This window comes from Pan paniscus, chromosome 13, assembly GCF_029289425.2.
Source record: "Pan paniscus chromosome 13, NHGRI_mPanPan1-v2.0_pri, whole genome shotgun sequence".
In the NCBI taxonomy this organism is placed as follows: domain Eukaryota; kingdom Metazoa; phylum Chordata; class Mammalia; order Primates; family Hominidae; genus Pan; species Pan paniscus.
Window position 1 is genome coordinate 35,505,873 of NC_073262.2, and position 9,933 is coordinate 35,515,805.

Here is a 9,933-nt window from a genome sequence, read left to right on the forward strand (position 1 = left end):
ACCATGTTTCTTGTACAGTCTGCAGAACCATCAACCAAATAAATCTCTGTTCTTTATAAATTACCATAGCCTCAAGTATTCCTTTATAGTCATGCAAAATGGACTAATACATTCACTAAGTCAAAACTCTCAGTGGACCGCAAGTAGAACAAATTCAAAGAAACCACATAAAAGCAGGTTGTAATCAAAGTTCTAAAAATATATAAATAATAATAAAGGAAAAATTTTAAAACACCTTGACAAAAAAGACATATTATATAGAAAACTTTCTAGTGAGAAACGAAAAAAACAATCTTCAAAAATGAAGAGAAATAAGACTTAGACAAACAGAAGCTAAGATAATTTATGCTAAGCCAACCTATACTACATCAAATGATTAACAACAACAACAACAAACATTTCTAACACATAAGGAAAACTATGCCAGGTGAAAATTTGGATTTATACAAAGGAAAGAAGAGCACCAGACAAGAAAAATATATGTGAAATATAAAATATTTTTCATTTCAAAATATGGCTTAAAAGGTAATTGAGATCTCCTGGTTGTCCTCATGACAAGTAAATGCCATGCAAGTTGTCACTCCTGACCTTACAACACAAAGAAGCTGAACAAATTGAAAACCAAAATATTTTCATGGACTCATCAGAGGCCTGAAGTCACACGGAAAATATCACCATTAAATCTAAAGATATTCAGAGAAATATGGCAATCAAGATCTGCTTATCTGGAGCAGAAGCTACTGATGCCTCAAGTGGAAAGAAACTTAAATAGTGATTTTGACAAATTGCTGGAAGCTGAGTGCAGATTAGTCTAAGTGAGAAACCCCTGTTTGTTGCAGTCTTACGAAGGGCCCACATTTTTGCAGGCTTTCTCTCCAAAAACCCTACCAGGGTCTCAGAGTGAGGATCTGGAAGGACCCCCACATGGCTCTGGTAAGGGGAAGGAAACAGTAATCATGATGGAGCCTGGCAGCAATAACACAAGAAACTGGAAAGTGAAATTGTGACTATCTCAAGCCTTCAACACCTCTCTGTCAATAGCTGATAAACACAACCAGCTGAACATCATCAAGGATGTAGATAACCTAAACAGCACTGTCAATTAACTTGATCTAATTGACATTTATGGAATATTCCAGCTAGCAAAATTGGTAAAGAAAAATACACTCACACATAAATTGCCAGAAATGAAAGAGGTATATTTCAGAACATTAAAGATCATACAAACATTAAAGAGAAAAATAAGAAATCATTTTAAAACTATATGCCAATAAATCCAACAATTTAGATAGAATAGAAAATATCTTTGAACAATACAATTTACCAAAAAATAAAAGAAAAACAGAAAATCTGATTAATTCTATATCTACTTTGAAATACTGAATTCACACTGAAAACTTTTAAAAAATAAAATCCTAATGCCAACTCAGATGTTTTATTAGTACATTATGTTTAAGAGGAGAAAAAACCAACTTATGTAAACTATAAAAACACAGGAGGAGAGGACTAGTCCCAAAAAGTTTATTATAAAGTCACATAACATTAATATCAAAACCTTGCAAGAATTTTATTTGATTTTTGAAATCACAGAAAGAAAATCATAGATCAATATTCCCTATAAATATAACAAAAATGTCCTCAACAAAATAGTAGAAAACTAAATGTAGCAATATGTAAGAATAATAATATACCAAGGACGAGTTACCACAAGAATATAAAGTTGATCCAACATTCAAAAATCGCATTATGTAATATTATGTAATTAATAGAATATTGAAGAAAAGAATCAGTAGAATAAAGACGATTAAACTTGTGGTAATCTCCATGAACACAGAAAAGGGATTTCACAATGAATCAACACATTCTCTTTTAAAATGTTAGGTAGGAGTAGACGAGAACTTACTCAACCTGTTAAAGGGCAACTTAAAAAGAAATTCCAATTAAAATATTGAACTTAATGGCAAACTACTGAAGGCTTTCCAATATTGGGAACAAGGCAAGGATATTTCCTCTCACCATTTATTTTCAATAATGTGCTAGAAGCATTAGCCAATGAAATACAGTAAGAAAAACAAATAAGACAAAGTTTAGAAAGGTATAGATAAAACTACTCTGATTCACAAATGATGAGATGTTATACAGAAAAGCCTAAGGACTCTGTAAAAAATAAGAGAGTATTTTCACTGCCTTAGAGTAGAAACACTTTTCTTAGGTATGGTTAAAAATATGAAAAAAAAATATATGAAAACAATATCAGGAAAAAATCTGTATAAATTGAATTTCTACATAATTAAAATTTTATACTCATCAAAAAGTGCTGCTAAAAATAAGTTTGTAATATACAAGATCAATATTTTATAAATTAAGAATGAACAAAAATAGATCAATTGAACCAAACTGAGAGTCCAGAAATAGAACCATATACAGCCAGTCAATTTATTTTTAATGAAAGCAGCAAGGTAATTTAATGAGGAAAGAAAAGTCTTTTCAACAGAGTCCTGGAACAACTAGAAAGCTCTGTGAAAAATAATAAACCTCTTTGGCTATGTGGGCTCTTTATTGGTTTGATATGAACTATAAGATTATTTTTCCTAGTTCTGTGAAAATGATGGTGGTATTTTGGTGGGAATTGCATTGAATTTGTAGACTGCTTTTGGCAGTATGGTCATTTTTACAATATCGATTCTACCCATCCATGACCATGGGATGTGTTTCCATTTGTGTTTGTCATCTATGATTTCTTTCAGTGTGTTTTATAGTTTTTCTTGTAGAGGTCTGTCACTTCCTTGACTAGTTACATTACTAAGGATTTTATTTTTATTTTTTGCAGCTTGTAAAAGAAGTTGAGTTCTTTATTTGATTCTCAACTTGCAAAAAGAACAAATCTGGAGGCATCACATTAACTGATTTCAAACTATACTATAAGGCCATAGTCAACAAAACAGCATAGTACTGGCATAAAAATAGGCTCATAGATCAATGGAACAGAATAGAGAACAGAGAAATAAAAGCCAAATACTTACAGCCAACTAATCTTTGACAAAGCAAACAAAAACATAAAGTGGGGAAAGGACACCCTATTCAACAAATGGGGCTGGGATAATTGGCTAGCCACATGTAGGAGAATGAAGCTGGGTTCTCATTTCTCACCTTATACAAAAATCAACTCAAGATGGATCAAGGATTTAAATCTAAGACATGAAACTATAACAATTTTTGAAGATAACATCAGAAAAACCCTTCTAGACATTGGTTTAGGCAAATATTTTATAACAAAGAACTCAAAAGTGGATGTAACAAAAACAAAGATACATAGGTGGGACTTAATTAAACTAAAGAGCTTGTGCACAGCAAAAGGAACAGTCAGCAGAGTAAACAGACAAACCTCAGAGTGGGAGAAAATCTTCACAATCTACACATCTGATAAAGGACGAATATCAAAAATCTACCCAAAACTCAAACAAATTAGCAAGAAAAAAACAAACAATCCCATCTAAAAGTGGGCTAAGGACATGAATAGACAATTCTCAAAAGATGATATGCAAATGGACAACAGGTATCTGAAAAAATGCTCAGCATCACTAATGATCAGGGAAATGCAAATCAAAACCACCATGTGCTACCACCACCTCACTCCTGCAAGAATGGCCATAATCAACAAATCAAAAGATAATGGATGTGGATGCAGTGAACAGGGAACACTTCTACACTGCTGGAGGGAATGTAAACTACTACAACTACTACGGAAAACAGCTTGGAGATTCCTTAAAGAACTAAAAGTAGAATTACTATTTGATCCAGCAATCCCACTACTGGGTATCTACCCAGGGGAAAAGAAGTCATTATGTCAGAAAGATATTTGCACACTCATGTTTATAGCAGCACAATAAGCAATTGCAAAACTGTGGAAACAGCCCAAATACCCAACAATCAACTAGTGGATAAAGAAACTGTAGTATATATCTATGATGGAATACTACTCAGCCATAAAAAGGAACCAATTAATGGCATTCACAGTGACCTAGATGGGATTGGAGACTATTATTCTAAGTGAAAAAACTCAGGAATGGAAAACCAAACATCGTATATTCTCACTCATAAGTGGGAGCTAAGCTATGAGGATGCAAAGGGATAAGAATGATGCAATAAACTTTGGGGACTCTGGGGGAAAGTGTGGGAAGGGGGGTGAGGGATAAAATAACTACAAATTGGGTGCAGCACATACTGCTCAGGTGATGGGTGCACCAAAATCTCACAAATCACCACTAAAGAACATAATTTTGTAACCAAATAAAAAATTAAAAAAAAAAAATAATAAACCTCAATCTTTACATCAAATGATGAACAACATTTCATTAATTATATCATACACCTAAACATTTAAGCTAAAACTATAAAAAAGTCAACATAAAAAATAGAGAACATATTTTTATATTGAAGTGATAAATATTTCTTAGAACTCAAACAGCATTAGGCCGGGTGGGGTGGTTCACGCTGTAATCCCAGCACTTTGGGAAGCCAAGGCAGGTGGACCACGAGGTCAGCAGTTTGAGACAAGCCTGGCCAATATGGTGAAACCCTGTCTCTACTAAAAATACAAAAATTAGCCCGGCGTCGTGGCGCACACCTGTAGTCCCAGCTACTTCGGAGGCTAAGGAAGAAGAATCACTTGAACCCGGGAGACGGAGGTTGCAGTTAGCCGATATTGAGCCACTGCACTCCAGCCTGGGTGACAGAGTGAGACTCCATCTCAAAAAGAAAAGAAAAGAAAAGAAAAGAAAACTCAAACAGAATTAATCATAAAAAGCAAGAACTAATTAAACTACAACAATATTAAATTTTTCTGCTCATTAAAATATGTTATTTAGAAAATAAGGCCAGATGCAGTGTCTCACACCTGTAATCCTAGCACTTTGGGAGGGTGAGGAAGGCAGATCACCTGAGGTCGGGAGTTGGAGACCCGCCTGACCAACATGGAGAAACCCCGTCTCTACTAAAACTACAAAATTAGCCAAGCTTGGTGGCACATGCCTGTAATCCCAACTACTCGGGAGGCTGAGGCAGGAGAATCGCTTGAACCCGGGAGGCAGAGGTTGCAGTGAGCCCAGATCGTGCCATTGCACTCCAGCCTGGGGAACAAGAGTGAAACTCCGTCTCAAAAAAGAAAAAGAAAAGAAAAATAAGAGTTACAAGTTAGAGAAAATATTTGCATACATATATCATAAAAAAACTAGTGTATGGAATAAATGGGAACTTCAATTCAATAATAAAAGGCAAACAGCATAATAAAAATGATAATTAAATTGGACACTTTACCAAAGAAAATTTATGGATTTTTGGAAAGTACTAAGAATGCAGTCAAAATTAATACTCGTTAGGTAAATACAAACTGCAAATTAAAACCACGGTGAGATATGAGTATATATCCATTAGAATGACCAAAATTAAATGGACTGAGCATTTCAAATTTTTATGAGATGCAATTTAATTGTAACTATCACACATTGATAGTACCAATGTGTATTAATCATTTTTTTCTTGCTGCTGTAAAATAAAAATACTTCTTAGGGGCTTATAACAATACAAATTTACTGTCATGCAATTTTCGAGGTTAGAGGTCTGAAGTCTAAAACCAAGGTATCAGCAGTGCTATCTTTCTTCTGGAGGCTTAGGACATAATCCATTTCTCTGACTTCCCTAGGTTCTAAAAGCTGCCTGCATTCTTCGGCTTATGGCTCCTTCTTCCATCTTTAAAGTGTATTATTCCAGCCTTTTCTCCCATCATCATATCTCCTCTCTCTGATTTTGACTTTCCTGCCTCCTTCTTATAAGGAATTACTTGTAATTAAATTAGGCCCACAAGGATAACCCAGGATAATCCCCCATCTCAAGATTCTTAATTTAATCACATCTGCAAAATCCCTTTTGTCATGTGAGGTAACATTTTCAAATTCTGGGGATTAGGATATCTTTAGAGGACCATGATTCCCTCTACCATAGATTGTAAAATGTTATCTTAGGCTGTCTCATTAACTTAAGCAACTACCTCCCTTATAATTCAGGAATTCCACTCCTATTTGGTCAAGAAAAATAAAAGCATATGTGTATCAAAGCTTTGTCCAAGAATGTTCATAAAATCTTTATAATAGGCCCAAACTGCAAACAACATAAATGTCTAACAACAGATGAGCGTAAAAATTGATTGTGATAAATTCATAATAAAACCCACTACAGGTTGAACATCTCTAATCTGAAAATCTACTCTAAAATCCAAAACTGTTTGAGCGCTGACATGATGCCACAAGTGGAAAACTCCACACCTGACCTCGTGATGAGTCACAGTCAAAATTTTAATGCAAAACATTATTTTAAAATATTGCATAAAATTACATTCAAACTATGCGTATAAGATGTGTATGAAACAAAAACAAATTTTGTGTTTAGACTTGGGTCCCATCCCCAAGATTTCTCATTATGTATATGCAAATATAAAAAAAAAAAAACATTTTGAGTCCCAAGCATTTAGGATAAGGAATACTCAATTTGTATTCAGAAATAAAATAAAATGAACTAATGATACACAAACAACATGAATGAATCTTAAAAACAGAAACAAAAATATTATGCAGAATAAAAGAAGCCTTACCTGAAAACATCACATTCTGGTTGATTTCATTTACATGAATTTCTAGAAGTAGTAATTTAACACAATATGATAGAAATTCCAGTTGTGGCTGCCTCAGATGGCGGGGGTGGGAGGAAGGCACGGAGAGGAAGTGACTGCAAAGAGGCCCAGGAGAACTTCCTGAGGTTATGAAGATTTCTTGTATCTGGTCTAGCATAGCGGTTATGTGTCCGGAATTGGTGGGTTCTTGGTCTCACTGACTTCAAGAATGAAGCCGCGGACCCTCCCGGTGAGTGTTACAGCTCTTAAGGTGGCGCGTCTGGAGTTTGTTCCTTCTGATGTTCGGATGTGTTTGGAGTTTCTTCCTTCTGGTGGGTTCGTGGTCTCCCTGGCTCAGGAGTGAAGCTGCAGACCTTTGCCGCGTTACAGCTCTTAAGGCGGCGCCTCTGGAGTTGTTCGTTCCTCCTGGTGGGCTCGTGGTCTCGCTGGCTCAGGAGTGAAGCTGCAGGCCTTCCCGGTGAGTGTTACAGCTCATAAAGGCAGTGTGGACCCAAAGTGTGAGCAGTAGCAAGATTTATTGCAAAGAGCGAAGGAACAAAGCTTCCACAGTGCGTAAGGAGACCCGAGCCGGTTGCCACTGCTAGCTCGGGCAGCCTGCTTTTATATCTGGCCCCATCCACATCCTGCTGATTGGTAGAGCCGAGTGGTCTGTTTTGACAGGGCGCTGATTGGTGCGTTTACAATCCCTGAGCTAGACACAAAGGTTCTCCACATCCCCACCAGACTCAGGAGCCCAGCTGGCTTCACCCAGTGGATCCCGCACCGGGGCTGCAGGTGGAGCCGCCTGCAAGTCCCGGTGCCTTGCGCCCGCACTCCTCAGCCCTTGGGTGGTCGATGGGACTGGGCGCCCCGGAGCAGGGGGTGGCGCTCGTCAGGGAGGCTCGGGCCGCACAGGAGCCCATGGAGTGGGTGGGAGGCTCAGGCATGGTGGGCTGCAGGTCCGGAGCCCTGCCCCGAGGGAAGGCAGCTAAGGCCCGGTGAGAAATCGAGCGCAGCGCCGGTGGGCTGGCACTGCTGGGGGACCCAGTACATCCTCCGCAGCCGCTGGCCGGGGTGCTAAGCCCCTCCTTGCCCGGGGCCGGCAGGGGCGGCCGGCTGCTCCGAGTGTGGGGCCCGCCAAGCCACGCCCACCCGGAACTCCAGCTGGCCCGCAAGCGCCGCGCGCAGCCCCGGTTCCCGCTCGCGCCTCTCCCTCCACACCTCCCTGCAAGCTGAGGGAGCCGGCTCGGGCCTAGGCCAGCCCAGAAAGGGGCTCCCACAGTGCAGCAGTGGGCTAAAGGGCTCCTCAAGTGCCGCCAAAGTGGGAGCCCAGGCAGAGGAGGCACGGAGAGCGAGCGAGGGCTGTGAGGACTGCCAGCACGTTGTCACCTCTCAGTTATGTGGGTATTTACATTTGTCAAAACTCATCAAGCTGTGCACTTATAACTGCTACCTTTTATTACATGTAAATTCAACTGAAGTAAACTGTCCATTTCCTACCCAGGTGCTTAGGGTTTTTAAGAGAAATAGATTTCAAAAGTGTGTGAAGAAAGAGGATAAAAAAATCTATTTTTAAAATTTCCAAAGCATTCTACACTTACTTTTTCATTGCCAAAGCAGATCACAAAGGAATGTGATTATGACACAAAAGGACCAAATAAAGGGACCAGGGATATTGCAGAGGTACTCAAAAATTTTATTTTATATCTACTTTTATGTACCTGACTATTAATTTTATTATTTCTTGAGGTTTTTGGGCATTGTGAAGGAAGGATACTATACCTCTCAGCCAGCTGCCTGAGGAAAATGGCTGGGACTGCATGTGCCTGGCCCATTTGAGAGAGAGCAGAGCTTTCCTGGCTCTGAGACTGCACACAGCCTGCTCAGCACGGGGCCTCTTCACTCCCAGCCTGTTCTCAGTACTGTTGAAATGTCCTAGAAAGTCTAGATAACTGCTTACGAATGGTCAAGAAACAATTTCCTCTCTGACCACTTATTCTTTCTACCCCTTCCACATAATTTTTTTTCACTAAACCAAATTTTGCCTCACTATGGCTTATCTTTATAATCTTGCTCTATTTTCTTGGGTTATCAGTTTCTCTACCTTGCCTGAACTCCATATTAAGATAATTTAATGATGCAATCAATGACATCTTAGAAATTAGTTTGTCAATATTCTACCCAAAGACAATAATACTGTGTACATTCAGAGTAGCCCTCATATTATGTATTTTTCTGTTCCTAAACTTAACTGATCTTTTTCTGATTTAGATCTCTGCATATCACTCTTTCTACCTTTTAGTTACACCCTCCCTGCTAAAAAGGTGAAATATTTTTATGCCTTTTTTAACTTTCCATTTGTAGATATTCCTTCAAGCATTCACTTACTGTTTTGACCTCAATACCAACACCTTCAAGCACTCACTTATTGCTTTAACCTCTTAATACCAATAGATAAGCCAATAACCCAATAACTTTATTAATCTTACTTTCCAATTCATTTATGTCAACATAATTTGACATGAGTTTCTTCTTCTCCTTTCTTTTTCTGTTCTGAAAAGAAAAAACAAAGGAAACCCATGAGGAAACTCTCATGTTAAATTATGCCCTTTTTTGTTCCTCGTTTACAAAGAAGAACAATGACTCCCCATTGCCAAAATAATATATTAATATAATATGTCTCAGTCAAACCTTTCTTAACTGGTCCAAATACAACTTTCTAATTATTTTTCCTGCTGTTTTCCATTATGTGGATAATCCACAATGGGCTATTTGCAGGTCCCCAAAATCATAGAATGTTCCTACTTTGAGGGTACCTATCAGTTGTTACTTGATAAGTGTGACTATTGTTATAAATATCTCAAAAAGTAATTTGACAAGTTTCAAGAGGCTGGAAAATTTTCTCTCTTTTTAGACCAGAATTGTTTTTTGGAATCTAGCAAGGAAAAATAATTATAATTATATTAGAAAGAAAGAAGAATGTTTAGGCCAAACAAACACACAATTAAAATATTTGTATATTAATTATTTTTTATTGGAACTTTTTACAATACAATAATTCCCAAAACTTGGCAAATCTGTATAAAACTTAAATGTCTACTGCCATCTGATTTAAAAATACTTTAAATTTGGGGCCAGGTATGGTGGCTCATGCCTGTAATCCTAGCATTTTGGGAAGTTGAGGTGGGGAGACTGCTTGAGCTCAGGAGTTCGAGATCAGCTTGGGTTACATGGTGAAACCCCCCATCTCTACCAAAAATATAAAAACT